The 16,820-nt window shown below is 46.9% G+C and overlaps 1 pseudogene; it reads left to right on the top strand.

The window, feature by feature from the left end:
- The first annotated feature begins 9,820 nt into the window (after positions 1 to 9,820).
- On the top strand, positions 9,821 to 14,520 carry LOC123161271 (sucrose synthase 6-like; annotated as a pseudogene).
- The last annotated feature ends 2,300 nt before the right edge of the window (positions 14,521 to 16,820 follow it).

The raw sequence follows: 16,820 nt of genomic DNA, 5'->3' as shown, positions 1-16,820 counted from the left end.
AAATAGGGCATTCGCTGGTGCGCAACAGCGAGCCGAAAGCCAAACAGTGGCTTTTCACACAAATGGAGGCATTATCACATGCTCATTTCGTCAAGCTAGCCGTCACTTTGTGGGCTATTTGGTCGGCAAGGAGGAAGTCCATCCACGAGGGGATTTTCCAAAGTCCCCAATCAATTTTCTCATTCACCACCAGATTCATTGGAGAGCTCGAGAGCATTAAAGAAGGCAAACCGGCTGGGATATCAAGGACGGGGGGAACTTGCAGCGTAGAACTCGCCCGAGAGCTCCTCCGGCAAACCATGCTAAGCTTCATGTGGACGCGGCCGTGAGACCAGGGCGAGGTGGTTCGGCAGTAGTGGTATGCAGGGATGCCGAAGGAAACTACCTGGGCAGCACAGCCCTGGTGGTGCAAGGAGTGGATGACTCAATGATTTTGGAGGCGATAGCATGCAGGGAGGCACTTTGTGCAGCTGAGGATCTTTTGTTGCAGAGTTTTGTGGTCGCGTCAGACGCAAAACAGGTGGTGAGAGATATTGCTGAAGGTTCCCACGGCAAACATGGCGCAATTGTCCACGAGATCAAAGCCCGTTCTACTGCTTTTTCCTGTAGTTTTATTTTTGAAAGTCGATATAGCAACGTAGAAGCTCACCGCCTAGCTAGATACGCTCTTAATCTAGCACCTGGGCGTCATGTGTGGTTTGGCCAACCACATGATGTAAGCATTATCCCACTTTCTGTGGAATTCGATCAATAAAGAACTGGCTTTCCCCTCAAAAAAAAACCGACACCCGACACCGACGGCGGAAGAAGAAGAAGAGGCGGCGGCGGCGGCGGATCGAGTCGGCGGGAAGGATGGCGGCGCTCCTGCAGGCATGGAGGAGGCTGTGCTTCCGGATCGGGACAAGAACGGTACTTCTTTTCTCCTATATATATTTTCGCCCTCTCTCCCTGCTGCCCACCCTCTCAAGCAGTGTTTACGGCGTGGGGACAAGATCTACTAGGGTTGTCCATGGCACGGCCGTTGCTGCCGATTCCTCCATCCTCTCTGCTCTTTAGCTTTCCAGATTAGGTTCCAGTTGTGATTTCCATAGCCTATTTAAGCACCGCAAAGAGTGGAGCTTTCTGTACTACAGGAAAGATGCAACCACAAAATATTCGAGCCAAAATATGTGAAAGTGCGCCATCTACTGTCCTTAGCTCAAACGGTTTAGGAAAAAAAAGGCTCCAACAGCATTCCACACTGCCAATCTTAATCCTGGTCCAAGGAGAGAGTTTTACTAAGACAATTGTTGATCCTGCAAAATATTTATAGTTATATTTGACATAACAATACCTAAACAAAAAAAAACCACCCAAAGTTAATACCTAATTATTTTTACTCTTGGTATTTGTCATGTGGTTTGTATTTATTTTTTCTCCAAAGTGTCAATCAGTTTGATCAGACTGAAAAACAGAAGTTCAGGAACACCATAGGAAAAATGAGGTGATATCCATATAATGGTGTGGCAAAGTTGATATTAATTAATGTGCAGGCTACACTATCATACTACGCTCATGTCTTAATTCTAGGGTGAGTTCATGACATGCCGAGCATTGTGAAAGTGATTAAGATTCTACAAAGTGGTATAAACTGGATGGTAATGAAAAACTTTTGTAAACCTTCTAATCGTAGTTGGTATCCCCACTGGCATCTCCCCCTATACTATTATTCTTTCTCATGTCCATGTTTGTTGTCTTTCTCATGTCTATGTTATGATAAAGACTTAACACTGAATGGATAATAAGGAATATCAACAAAGAAGCATGCCCATTGTTTTATAGATACCATTGATGTAAGCACATTATGTTAAGTGAATTTGCATCCATATATTAAAAAACTATGTCGCAAATCCGTATACCAATTCATATCAGAATACTTTAGCCAATGCAAAGAAACTCTGGTTGTGAAGGACATGAAGCTTATGTCATTCAAGTGAAAAACTAGCTACGTGTATTCACGAGAACATGCCCGCACTTGTAAGCTGCAGCGCCATCAAGTGCTCAACACCTACATCAGTGGAGTGCTCATGAACAAATAATTTGTAACACATTAGTGGAGGCATGCAACTTGTTCTAAAAATGCAGACATGGACAGTGTGAAAAATAGGAAAATTATTGGCAAAATTGGTAGTCATAGTGACCAAAGTGCATTTTAACCAAGAAGGCTACGAAAGTTGTTGCAATATTCAGAAAACACTTTGTAAATTCGAGTCAATACAAATCCTCTCAGCTACAAATTCATTTCTCAACTTGTCTTGTTACTCTGGATGCAAAAATCCTAGCTACAAGGTACATACACATCTGATTTCTGAATGTTATATAATAGCATGAATAGGTGAGTTCATTTGCAGGTTAATGATGCTCAGAATGTTAAGGCCAAACTATCAATACACGAAGGCTCAACAACACAACACAGTTTGACCAAATTTGAGATTCCTCTCTCTTGTCCACTTACCTTGATAGGTCTGTATTTCTATTGAACTTCTAAAACAAAACTAGTACATTCATCGGCCCTTTATGACTCTCTGGAAAAATTGCAACAGTCAGAACCATAGCTCCAGTCCCCGCTTGCTCTCTCTCCCAAATCAACCTTCTACTGCAGCCTCAACAAAAATCCCCAGCCCCCATCCCAGTTGCACTGCATCACCTCACATCATTCTGGAACCCGCAGGGTCGAGCTCCAGTAGCTGCAGCAGCAGCAACCTAGCGGCTGGCGGTATTCACCATGGCCCCTTCCTCTCCTTGCAGTAACTTACTCCCCAGCCCGCTCTCTGTATGAGCCGACCTGGCTCGCTCTCTCCGTCACCCACACGCCACTGGCCGCCCCCTCTTCTCTTCCTCGTCTTCTACCCACCCCTCTGTACTGGATCCTCCTCACCCTGACGACCTCTACCCCCGCGCCATCCTACTCTCTTCCCACACCAAGCTCTGCCTAGGCCTCCACCCCCCGCCCCCTCTGCAGATGTGGCGGATTCTCCCTGCTCCCTCTGTCCGGTAGTGGCCCATACCCCTCCCAACGACCAGACACTCGCCTCTGCTTCACTGCTTGAAAATAAGAGGAGATAGGAGAGGGTCACGTTTCCGTCCTTACCGGAGCCGGCGTGGAGGAGACAGAGGTAGCTGACGAACCGCAGAAGCGACGGTGGCGGAGTAGAAGTGATGGTGGCGGGCATGAGTGGTGGGTGGTGGAAGGCGGGGAGGGAGGCGTCTGTGGTCTGCAGCGTCCATGTGAGAGACGGGGATTCAAATTTTGCCAACGCGGGTGGACAGCTACTGGAGTGGACAGGTGGCCGGAGAACGATGATTGGTTTTCTGCAGAAGACGGGGGATTGGAGGCGACAAATGGCAAGTCGTGAAGTAGAGATGGGTTTGAATTCATTTTCTAAATTTGACTGCTGTTGCTGGAGGTCCCACGTGTTATAGTAGGAGGATGAGGGTGAGTGAACTCACCACCAACTCAAATCTTTAGAAGTAGGAAAGATTGACTCATCCCAATACAAGGCAATGCCCGCACCTTTACCCTTACCATCATGACTAAGGCAGTGCTTCAAACCAGTCTCCATTTTATTCTTTTCACCTTCTCCTCACATGGACATGTTTCTGACAAGAGGACAATCTTTGGGCAATAAGTGTGCACCAGGCGCACGAGCTTTTGAACTGTCCGTAGTTGCCCCAAACCCCGGCAGTTCCAGCTGATGAGACTCATGGCACCTGACGGGCGTCGTCACTCGCGCCCGTCAGAGTACCGATGGCCCCAGGATCGGTTGCCACCTTTTCACCTTGCTGACATGTGCCCTGCCTATCCTCCTGTCCGCTACATAACTTCTTCCTGATTACAAGTTTTCAAGAGTTGCTCACCATCGAGAGCTCTATCCTGTCTCTTGCCTAGAGCAGACTGCATAATCTTTCCTGCCCTACCTTCAGATGCATGTACAATTGAAACTTGATGGCTTATCATCTTGCTTCTGATTTGTGTGTGTATGTATGTGTGTTTGCAGGGTCTTCTCGAGCCAACAGCTGCCCAGAGGGATGCCGAGATCCGGGCGGCCCTGGAAGTGTTTAAGGTCAAGGATGTCGATGGTATGGCTGTGAAGATCTTCTGGCGTCTCCGAGCAGAAGGTGTTAAATATGTATCCCATCATGATGTGACCGAGGTTCTCAAGATGGTGTCTGAGCTGCAGAAGGAGTATGGCATCAAGCAATGATGTCAAGGCAGTATCAAGAGGAGGTGGGGGAAGGGATGTACAAGTGGAAGGGGATCGGTGTCAAGATATTTCTAAGTTAGCCTTTACATGTGTTCGTATCCAAATTCTCAGCTAATTAAGCATGATAAGTCTGCCGTTGTCGGACTTGTCACTGGCCGCACCGCGCCTCCATCGTGTCTCGCCTTGTGACACGCCTCTTGTGGATCCGTTCCACGAGACGGAGGCGATTTTTTTTTTGCCCCGTGGATCGGACAGGATCATCGTGGATTGGCCCGGAATTTCCCCAACGGGCGCCAAACCAAACATGTCAATTCTGATCCATGAGGAATAGTTTTCGGCTGGGGCGGACCACGTGGATTGAGCCGCGATCCCCAGAAAACCACGTGGATCAGCCCCTAACCAGGCAAGGCCTTAGGAGTGTCTATCGGTACTCCCTCTGTACCGGCGTATAAGTCATCTTTCGAAAACCAAATAATTTCAGAACACTTAGCCGTGGTGCAAATTTTCACTTTGTTTCTTATTTCTTAACATGAATAAAGGAATTTGAGACTACCTAGCGCGGCATGCAGTGATCAGTTTATTGCATGCAATGTTATTAATTAGCAAATAAACATTAAATTTTCTCATTTTCCCCTCCGCCTTGGTCAGTTCATTGTCTGCACCGGTACGGAGGGAGTACCTAAAGATTTCAAATTCACACCCTACAACCTACATGCATTGGAACTATCAGAAACAAAGCCAGGACACTAAAAGTAAAACTTGAAACAAAGCAAGACGGAATTGTGTTCAATACGACATGATGGTTGTGTTTTAAAGAAAGAAAAAACACTCAAAGAGCCGTATAGTGTAAAGACAACTAGGCGCTAACCGACAAGTACAAAATAAAATGGACCTAGATATCCATCGAACGTCAAATTTCTAGGCATGGCAAAACAAATGCTTTCATGGCAAATTGTGTTTGCCGAGGATGGCAAGTTTAGTTGGCGAACATGACAAATCCATCTCAGTTCATATTTTACTAGAAAATTGTCATGCTTGCTAACTAAATTTGCCATCCTTATGCCAATATAAATTGACATGAAAAAATTTGATTTCTGATGTCTAAAAATTTGACAGATTTCTAGCCTTTCTGAATAAAATTACATTGCAAAACATACTAGTCTTCTTTCTCTGCTTGCATGCCGTCTGCCGAAGACAATTACACTGAACCAACCGCAAAGGAAAAGAGCACATGCAGATGCCTTCACCATACCAAACTTTAAAGACCATAATAATAACCATTCATCCCTTAAGGCGAGATCTAGAAGTCGCCGAAAAAGCATCGGTTGGAGCATCACTCACGCAAAACGGGCATGCAATCAATCGCCACCAGTTCAGAGGGTTGGAGAAATGCGACCAAGCTGCAAAACAAAAAAAGTATGTCAAAGTCATCATACCTATAGCCAGCCAATTATTTTTCTTGAAGGCCACACCAACTGCCAAAATCTAAAGAAAGCCAAAAATTCTAGGATAAAAATTCTCACGGGTTCTTCGTTGGTTTGAAAACAGACATCGTCGAGATAGGAAGATACCGAAAGGCTTTATTATGACATGCTATCGCTGTCGCCACCTCGTTGATGTCGTGAGAAAACAAAACCTAACGAGAAAAAAAGGGAAAAGGTACGGACGGGTCCCACTCCTCTTGCCACCAACGAGACCGCCAAACGAGGAAGAGGAGGGGGACCAATGTGGCGGCGTGTGGAAGAAAACCTGGTGGCGTCCGGGACTTGACAAACGTACGATCCTGCGGGTTGACGGGACAGTACGTTTGTCAAGTCCTTTCGATCGGCCTCTCGTGCAGAAAGAAAGAAGTTTTACGTGTATTTTTTAAAGGAAAAAAAGTTTTATGTTTTTTTAGGGAAAACAAGTTTTATGTGTTGAAACAGAGAGCGGGCCGGTGGTGGAGTTTCCTTTCTCTCTTGCCAAGGCAGCAAACCGATAACACAACAGAGACGGACGCGCGGGTCTAATATATACGGCCTCTCGTGCAAAAAGAAATCTTGGATAAATCTTACGGCCGGGGGCGAAAAAACAGACATATTTCCACCTTCTGTTCCATATATGCTAATCATCCTACATCCGATTTGTGTGTGCTGGTGCTGGTGCTGCAGGGTCTTTTCGAGCCAACGGCTGCCCAGACGAATGCTTGGATCCGGGCGGGACTAGAAGCGATCAAGATTGATCCCAAGGACGTCGATGAGCGTGCTCTCAAGGTCTTCTGGGGTCTCCGGCAGAGCGAGCATGATCCGGGTGTATCCCATGCTCAAGTGACCCAGGTTCTCAAGGCGGTGTGCGAGCTGAGGAAAGAATATGGCATAACAAGCAATTGATCTGCTACTTTCTTGCAATGTAAGGTCGAGTCGTTCTAGGTTTTCAGCAATACTGATTTTGCCGGATGCCGGGACGCTGTTTCCTTCAATTATCTATGGTAATTGAATGGGTCGTTTGGAAAGAAAAAGAAAATGCCTATCGGATTGGAGTGGTGCTGCAAGTCATTGTAAATACATGTTTATGTGGCGATCTCAAGAGAATAAAGTCTACTGGGTAATTGGGCGTCTAGCGACTAAACATCAGACGCCAGTTTTAATATTTGGTTCAGGTCGCTTTTTGGATCCAATCATGGGTGACAGCTCTCTGCACTAAGTACTCAGTGTAACTCAGTTATAAGAAAACATCTGTTTCCTTCTGGGTTTCAGGTTGAAAAATTGTCGCCAACCTCTTTGGCCTTCGAATGATTAGCACGCCGTACCTAACCGGCCGCCTAACCAACACGTTAACACAGGAAAAAAAACCGCTACATAAATGAACCAAAGCTTCCCCTGGTAGATCAATAATCCACAGAACAAACTGATCTAGGATAATAATGAACCTAAAGACTGAAGAAAAAATGAACACTAATGAATGAAAGGAAGTAAGAACCTTCTGCCTTTTATTCTGCTGCAAAGACAATGATGAGTTGATGTCAGGAAAATGTAGACAATGAAGAAAAAACAGAGAAAAGGGCAAAAGATAACAGAGCTGGTCACTTATCAGGAAAACACAAATACCTCAATTTAAGGTCGAAATTCGAGCAGAACTTTGAAAAATCTCTTTTGAGTGATTCGATGGCCTATTAGATAACATAATAAAATGATTCATATAAATTTCATTGCAAAAGAAAAGAAAATAGATGAGTGTACCATATGCCCAAGAGAAAAAGAAAGTGCACGCAAAAAAAAGATGATACATCCTTCCTAAAAAACCAAACAAATCTTGACAGACCATTGTTGTTGGATGTAATCTCAATGTATCTGCACCGCTTATTTTGTTTTTCTGTCACATAATAAGCACGACTGAATTTGTCCACCAGAAACCGAAACGTGCTATGTTCACGTTGCGGTGTAGTTTCAGTTCCTAGTTTTCAGGCCTAGCTGGTAGCTCTAGACTTGGCACGATCCAGGCTCGTGGGATGGCGCACGCATATACTGGATCATGAGAGATTTTCGTTTTCTGTTAAGCAACTGAATAAAAGGGAAGAACAGAAAAGATGCACTTTTCACGCGTGTGGCTGCGTGTCTGCTCTGTGAACCTTGACGTCTTGTGTTATTCAGAGAGACAAATTCAGAGTTTGAGAGAGAGTAGATCACAGCTAGGAAACCAAGAATTGGTATACAGAGCTTTAGGATAGGACCTTGGGCGTTTGGGGGGCGGTGATTGGAGGAGTTTTGGCAGCGGAGATGGGGGATATGTCTCCTAAAAAGAGCGACGGGAAGAGCAGTAGAAGCGGTGGCGGAAAGTACAGGCCGCCGAGTCCCGGGAGGTCGAGCACACAGCACAGGAGGCGATGAAGGCGCCGTGGAACTTTGTGGTTGCTCCGTCGAGAGCCACCAATGTGCCCATGCAGTATCCGATGCTGACGGACATGAACTACTCGTTGTGGGCCGTGAAGATCAAGGTGCTGATGATGGCGTTGCGCGTCTAGTCGGCGATCGATGGCTTCGACGAATTTGACCAGTCGGCGGACGAAGGAGCGTTCGCCGTGCTCTCACAATCTGTTCCAGATCATGTGATGATGCAGGTTGCAGATTGCGGCACCGCGCAGGAGGCGTGGGAAACTGATACGGTGCTCGCATGTTGGTGAGGACCACATCCACGTCAAGAAGGTGCAGGCACAGCAACTGAAGAGGCAGCTCGATCGCCTCGACATGGCGGAAGGGGAAACGGATCCCAGAGTTTGCCAGGAAACTCACCACGTTGGTGAGCGAGATCCACTCCCTCGGCGTCACCATTGTGGAAGAACCCGTGGTGGAGCATCTGTTCAGCGCCGTGCCAGACCGCTTGTCCAACATCGTCAACACCATCGAGCAGTGGGGCGACGTCACAACGATGAAAGTGCATGAGGCTATTGGGCGCCTCACGGCGTTCGAGGAAAACCAGTGTGGGCGCTACCACAGGTCCATAGTCGTGGCGATAACAACGAGCAGTTGATGCTCATGACCCGGGCATTGGAAACCCTAATGAAAGGGGAAGAAGATCTTCGACAACAGCTGGTGCGAAGAAAGGAGGGGGTCAGAGCGGCAGGCCGGACAAAGGCCGTGGTGATCGTGGTGAGAACAATGGAAAGGGCAAACAGAAAAAGCATCATAAGTTTGACATCTTGAAAGTAAAATGTTTTAACAATGATGTGAATGGGCACTTTGCCGACTGTCCGGAGCCGAAGCGCGAGCGTGCAAACCTGGCGCAAAAGCAAACTGACGAAGATCCAGCCTTGCTCATGACCGAGGTGTGTGAGCTTGTTGAGAACACTGAAATCACTGGAGACAAGGTCATGTTTCACGAAGAAAAAGTCGTGCCGAAACTGACAGGGTTATCAGACAAGTCTTGGTATCTTACTGGAGCAAGCAACCACATGACAGGTTGTCTCGATAAGTTCGCCGAGCTGGACCGAAATATCACCGGTTCAGTTCGATTCGGAGATGGATAAGTTGTGGGCATTGAGGGACGCGGCTCGGTTCTCTTTGTTGCACACAACGGCGAGCACCGGCTGTTAACTGAAGTTTATTTCATCCCGAAGCTAAAAAGTAATATAATCAGTCTAGAGCAGAACGATGAATTTGGTTGCAAGTACTCCGTCGATGAAGGGTTGATGAGTATGCTGGCTAAAGAGAGAAAAGTGCTTGCAAAAATTAGGAGAACACCAAACAGGCTCTACATTCTGAATATTAATTGAGCAGTCTGACCCAGTTTGTATACTGTCAAAGACTTCAGAGCTTCCCTGGTTGTGGCATGCACGCTACGGGCATATAAGCTTTCATGCTTTGAGACTGCTAGCAAATGAGGCCATGGTGCGTGGCTTACCAATGATTGATGAGACTGATCGTTTGTGTGAAAGTTGTCTGGTTGCAAAGCAAAGACGAGCGTCGTTTCCAGCCGAAGCATCTTACGGAGCAGATCGAGCGCTGCAGCTACTGCATGGTGATATTTGTGGTCCCATCTCGCCTCCAACCTTTGCAGCAAAGATTTATTTCCTACTGCTAGTTGATGATCACACGAGGTACATGTGGGTGGTGCTAATAAAGAGCAAAGACGAGGCACTTGAAGCAGTGAAGAAGGTAAGAGCTGCAGTTGAAGTTGAACTGAACCTGAAGGTCATGGCACTCCGGACAGACAGGGGAGAAGAATTTACCTCAAAGAATTTTACTCAGTTCTGTGATAGCCTGAGCATCAAGCACTACCTCACAGCACCTTACTCTCTGCAGCAAAACAGAGTTGTAGAAAGGAGGAACCAAACAGTCGTGGGAATGACTGCATCAAGGAAGAGTGTCCGTGCATCGCCGACATGATGCCTGAGGTGCTGCGCGAGAGCCGCTACCAGATGAAGAGGTGCTTCCAGAGGTACAACAACACGAACAAATAATTTAGCTCACTCCCTCTTCCTTTCTCTCTGACATGTATGCGAACTCTTGCGATGCAGGTATGCCCCAAGGGCAGGCTGATTAAGAACCCAGCAGCTGATGGAGGAGCTGGAGAAGTGCTTCCTTTTGGCTACGTCATCTGCTCCACGCAGGAGGCTGTTGTGGTCGCCTTATCTCAAGTGCAAGGAGACCCTGTAGCCTGTACAATGACAAATGGTACTGCATTAGATTATAGTACATTCATACAGACCTGATGAGCAAAACTAGAACAGACTTGCCTGCTGCTGTTTTCTTCAGGGTATGCAACGAAAACATGAAGGGAAACACTCAACTGCCCCTCCGAAGTTCAGGCGCCGGATCCAATCAACATGGAGAAGTTCTTCAGCAGGGTCCAATCGGTGTTCAACATCATGATCATCTCCATCCATGGTTACTTGGTCAAGAGAAGGTCCTTGGGTTGCCAGATACTGGTGGTCAGGTACAATGATCATTATCTCACAATGGTAGATATAAGCCTGAATCAACAGGTATTAATAATTGAAACAGAAGCCAGCAAATCGATCTTTTCTTGACAGGTACTCCCTCCGTAAACTAATATAAGAGCGTTTAGATAACTAGTTTAGTAATCTAAACGCTCTTATATTAGTTTACAGAGGGAGTACTAGTTTACATGCTGGACCAAGTTAGAGCTCTTGAAAAGAAACTTCTGCAAAGGATCAAGCAGCAGGGCCTGAATGTTACCCTGACGATTCTTGTGGTAAACTTCGGTCGCCTTCATTACACTTCCTTGGCCTAACAGTCCAGGGAAGTGAGCATCTGAGTATCTGACGGCTGCTCACTCAAATGTTGCAGTTAACCAGGCTCATACCAGAAGCAAAGGGCACCAAGTGCAACATTGAACTTGAACCAGTCGAACACACAAAGCACTCGAGCATCCTCCAGGTGCCATTCAAGAAAAGAGATGACGATGGGAAAGACCTTATGCCCAGGTATGTCAGCTAGGAATTTTCGTAAATACTGTGAACTGAATGTAAAATTGATAACAAACTTTCATCGTGGCGATTTCAGGATTTTTCTGCCAAGATTCTCGACATACTGGAGGGAAAACCAGACTTGGTCATTGGCAATTGCACTGACGGCAATTTAGCAGGATCCCTCTTATCAAGCAACCTAGGAGTCACCCAGGTGAAAATGAGCTATATATCGAAATGATGAATCCTGAAAAATGTTCTTCTGTCAGCAACCAAACCTGGCATCACATTACCAAAACATTTATCGACCAACAGAAAACGATTGTGCATGCTCTTGCGAGACAAAGGGCGTGTTCGGTAGCCCTCTGTGGCTGGAAGCTCCTCAACTCCGTCGCCCATAACCAGCTGCCAGCTTCTCTCCAAATCGCCAGGAGTTAGCGATCCGTTCGGCTGGGCAGCTTCTCTCCTGGGCGTACTAAAAAGGCTGGAAGCCCAAAGTGAGCAATTTTGGCCCATTTGGCTTTGATGTGGCCTGGCTCGGGAGGGAAGCACCATGGGCTTTCAACCCAACAAGGAAGGAAATTAGCATCAGCCGATCCCATCTGGATTGGAGACGACGACTGAGCAGGCAGACCACGGCGCCGGCCTGTGCCATCTCCTGTAGCACGGCTGGCGCGAGCTCGCAGACCCACCGTTCGGGTTCGTCCAGCAACAGCTCCACGAGCGCCGGCACCGCACCGGTGCCGACGATCTTGACGCGGTTCCGGCCATACGGACAACGGCGAGGTTAGCGTGCAGACTGCCACCTCGCGGCCGAGCTCGTGCTGGTGGGGGCAGAGAAGGGCGAGAGCAGCGTGGCGACTGCCTCCTCGCGGCGGCGTGCGACGCCTAGGGTTTGCTCGTCGGGAGAGGAATGGTGGCCGAGGCGCTGTGTCGGGGCTCGGGGAGAGGAATAGCTAGCGAACCGGTACGCTGCAAGTTCACTTTGCGGTGGCATACGCGCGTAATTTCCCTCAACTCCTACTTCGTAGTTTTTGGAGAGCACGGGTTTTCCAACTCCTCGACTCCGCGAAATTTGCACTGCGCTGATCGCCAGCTTCTCTCGCCCATAGCTGGGATTTCGACCGTTCGGCTGCACTCCTCACGTGGAGTTGAGAATTTGAGAAGCGGGAGGGCTCCCGAACACGCCCAAAGTACAAGGACTCTGATGTCAAGTGGAGAGAAATGGACCAGAATATCATTTTTCCTGCCAATTCACTGCTGACATGATCGCTGTGAACAGTAGCGACTTCATCATCACTAGCACCTACCAAGAAATAGCCAGAAGGTCAGCCACTCTGTAAACAAAAAACGTTATCCCAGCAATGGCGTGCAACTGATCCCAGGATTCCCTGAGAAAATGCAGCAAAGACAAACCTAGCCAGTATGAGAGCCACCACGCCTTCACAATGCCAGGGACGTGTCCCTACACCACAAGCGCGTGAACGTCTTCGACCCCAAGTTCAACATTGCCGCCCCTGGTGCTGATCAATCCGGTTACTTTCCCTTCACACAAAAGCACACACACAAATCGAGGAGCTACTCTACAGCAAGGAGGACAATGGTGAGCTCTTGTAAGTACATATCCTTGGTTTTTTCTAAAAACACTGAACCGTGATATGATTACTGTGATGCTATTGAATCAGAGAGGGTACCTAGGGGACAGAAGTGAGCCAATCATAATCTCGATGGAAGGCCCGACAAGGTGAAGAACATCACCGGTCTGGTCGAATGGTATGGTGAGAACAAAAGGCTTAGGAAATCACGTCAACCTAGTCATTGTCAGGGGCTCCTGGAGCCTTCAGTCAAACGACAGAGAAGAGATCGGGGAGATTAACAAGATGCACAGCTTGATAGACAAGTATCAGCTCAAGCCTCAAGGGACAGATATGCTGGATCAAAGCACAAACCGAGCGTGTGCGCATGGTGAGCTGTACTGTTGCATTGCCAATACCAGGGGGTGCATTAGTTCAGGTACAGTGCCAACTTAAAAGAGTAAAAAAAACTCAAATACGATAATTGTTGCCGATACCTTAAGCATGACAGGAAATTCAAGCACTGCATGTGATTGAACTCTGTCTTTCACCCTGCACTTTAGGAGGCAGTCCGACTGACAGTCATCAAGGCGATGAACTGCGGGCTGTCAACCTTCGCAACAAACCAAGGAGGACCTGCAAAAATCATCGTCATGAGGACCTGCAGAAACTAACAAACTGATCGCATGTTTCTTCTAGAAATGCAAGGAGGACCCCACCTACTTGAACAAAATGTCCACCGCTGGACTCCAGCGCATCTATGAGTGGTACAAATACTCATGGCAACAACATTCTCTCTTCTCAAAACTATATCCATACAACCATCATCCTAGAAATCAAATGCATTTATGGGCGCATTATGTATTCTTTTTCTTCAGAAATGGTTTAACAATGCCTTATCTATGATTGTAATTACACGTGGCAGATTTATGCAACTAAATTTTTGAACATTGGGTCAATGTATGGCTTCTGAAGGACTCTGTGCAAGGAAGAGAGACAGGCCAAGCAGTTCTACCTACAGATGTTCTACAATCTTCAGATCAGGCAGCTGGTGAGTTGAGAAGAACTAGTGCAAGACCGACACAACAGAACCCAAACCAATTTTCATTGATGTCATCTGTTACTATTGTTTTCAGGTAAAGACTGTCCCAACTGGGCGAGCAACCTGCACAACCTACGATGGAAAGCACAACACCCGCTAGGATTGCGCCAAGGCCAAGAGAAAGCCAAGTGTGTCATTTGTTGAAGAGGGATCGAGGAAGCAACTCACTGACCTGACCATTTGTTGTTTCAACTTTGCAGAAGACTACAGATGAGTATTTAGAGGTGTCTATGTTTCTGATGTGTCCAGCTTTGGATGTATCCTTGAGGAAAAAAAGGATTCAGACGTGAGGAATTATTAGAAGCTGCGAGACAGCAAATAGAAGCATCAAAATACAGTGGCATAAATAAAACTAATTAATCTCTGAATAATGTGTTTGCGCAGGATCGCGACCAACTTACTCGGACCAATGCTCCCTGCCTCCAACTTCTCTCGGGTTGCAGCCTGAAGTGAAGACCAAACATCATAAACCAGAACTACGCTTGCTGGAGTGAGAAATGTATTGCCCTCTGCTATTGTGTGGTTGCCATTGATTGGGAAAGTCCAAATGAAAGTGGAACTGTCCAAGGTGATTGTGAAAGTATTGCAAAGAGTGAAGAATCTTCCATGTAAAAAAGAAATGTGAGCTATGTACTCCTTGTATAACAGAGAAGCAACAGTGGCCGACCGCTTCTGCATCTTATAAAAGCATGAAAAATACTGATGACACACAGCAAGTAACAACTAGCAAAGCTTCAGAAACTGCTGCAGAAACTAACTAGCAAACTAATACTTGAAACTTCTTCGCTGCTTATTCGCCGGGATAGAGCCAAGTGATCTTAATGAAGTAACAAAAATAAGAAGAAAAATAGTGCAAGCCATCGCTTGAATGCTCAGGCTTCAAGCTCCAAAACCTTACATGTGTTCAAGATTCACAGATGGTACTTAAGCAAACATAGACCAGCATAGTATGGTACACGAGACAGCCGCTGGCAGATCATTACTAATCTCTTCCCATAATTATTACAATGACGACCCAACACGCTAATATAAGATCCTACAAATGTTCTACAACCTTCAGTTCATGCAGCTGGTGAGTTCAGAAGAATCAATGCAAGACCGACACAACATAACCCAACCCAATTTTCATTGATGTAATCTGTTACTATTTTGTTCAGGTGAAGACTGTCCCAACTGGACGAGCAACCCGCACAGCCTACTATGGAAAGCATGGCGCCAGCTGATAGGATTGCGTGGAGGCCAAGAGAAAGGCAAGTGTGCCTGCTCTTACAAAATTTACTGAAGAGGGATCGAGGAAGCAACTGACTGACTTGACCGTTTGTTGTTTCAACTTCGCAGAAGACTGTAGATGAGTATTTAGAGGTGTCTATGTTTCTAATGTGTCCAGCTTTGGACGTATCCTTGAGGAAAAAAAGATTCAGAGGTGAGGAATTATCAGAAGCTGCGAGACAGCAAATAGAAGCATCAAGATAGAGCCAGATATGTTGGCGTATGGTAGATGCCCTGGGCTGTCCAGGTCTATCACCTTTACAGAAGTGCACAGCAGCCATGCATATGTTGGCGTATGGTGTTCCTGCTGACAAAACGGATGACCATGTAAGACTTGGTGCATCTACAGCACTCGGGTCTCTTGAGAAATTTGCTAAGGGGGTCATTGCCAAGTTTGGTGGAGAATATTTGCGAAGGCCAACTGTTGAAGACATTCAACGTCTACTAGAAATTGGGGAAGCACGTGGTTTTCCTGGTAAAGCATAGACTGCATGCATTGGGAGTGGAAAAACTGTCCGCTTTGGATGGAAGGGGCAGTTTACACGTGGTGACTACGGTGTCTCTACCATCATCCTTGAGGCTGTAGCATCCCATGATCTATGGATATGGCATGCTTTCTTTGATGTTCCAGGATCCAACAATGACATCAATGTGCTCAATCAGTCGCACAGGCTTTAGCAGTAGAACATGACGTTCTTCACACTGTCCTTCAGAGTAGGAAGGGGTTTAACAGCTGCGCTGCCGCATGATGCCAGCCATAGAGCCGCTGTCGGATGTCATGAACTGAATGAAAGGAGTGGTCGGCCGTTAATTTTGGCGTGCCAAACGTCGTCTGTTCCTTTAGTGATGTAGCTGTCATTTTCTTGTCATTTACTCCTTTCTTTTTGTTGATTGGCATCACTCGCTGTGGTATAAAGCTGAGCTTGTAACCCAAATGGGATTATCTTGAATTCCAAAATCACATCTTGCATGCCTTATCTTCGTCCCTGTCTGACCATTGTCCCATGCTGTTGGCACCTATAATTGGCCCCAAAAAGCCTAGAAGCTTCAAGTTCGAGAACTTTTGGATCAAGATGCCGGGTTTTCAAGAGACTGTCTCTGATGCTTGGGCTGCTTCGACCCCCCACTACGAGCCTTGTCAAATCCTCTTCCATAAGCTTCGGACAACCGCTGTCCGGTTGAGAAAATGGAGTCAATCCTTCTCCTCAAATGCAAGGCTGCACCTTCACATGGCACTTCAAATTATTCTCAGATTGGACATCGCTCAGGAGTCGCGCTCCCTCTCGCCGGAGGAGTTTGACCTTCGTAAGCGGCTTAAGAGGCGCGTCATCAGTTTGGCGGTTCTTGAGAGGGCTAGGAAAAGGCAGTGTGCCCACATCCGTAACTTGAAGGAGGGGGACGCCAACACCAAATTTTTTCACTTGAAGATTAATGGGAGAAGGCGCAAGAATTTCATACACAAGTTGAGCAACGGGGCTGGTTGGGTTACGAAGCATGAGGATAAGGAGAATATTATGTACCAGCACTTCACCACCGCTTTGAGCAAAGGGCCACGCAGAACCACAGACTTCAATTGGCAACTCCTCCACTTTACAGATTGTGATCTTTCCAGTCTTGGGGATGAGATGACGGACGAGGAGGTGATTGCAGCCATCAAGGCTATGCCTAGCGACAAGGCTCTCGGGCCTGACGGCTTTACTGGGGCATTCTTCAAGAGCTGCTGGCCA

The sequence above is a fragment of the Triticum aestivum genome, chromosome 1D (genome assembly GCF_018294505.1).
Source record: "Triticum aestivum cultivar Chinese Spring chromosome 1D, IWGSC CS RefSeq v2.1, whole genome shotgun sequence".
NCBI classification, from domain to species: Eukaryota; Viridiplantae; Streptophyta; class Magnoliopsida; order Poales; family Poaceae; genus Triticum; species Triticum aestivum.
This window is presented reverse-complemented; position numbering and strand designations above follow the sequence as displayed.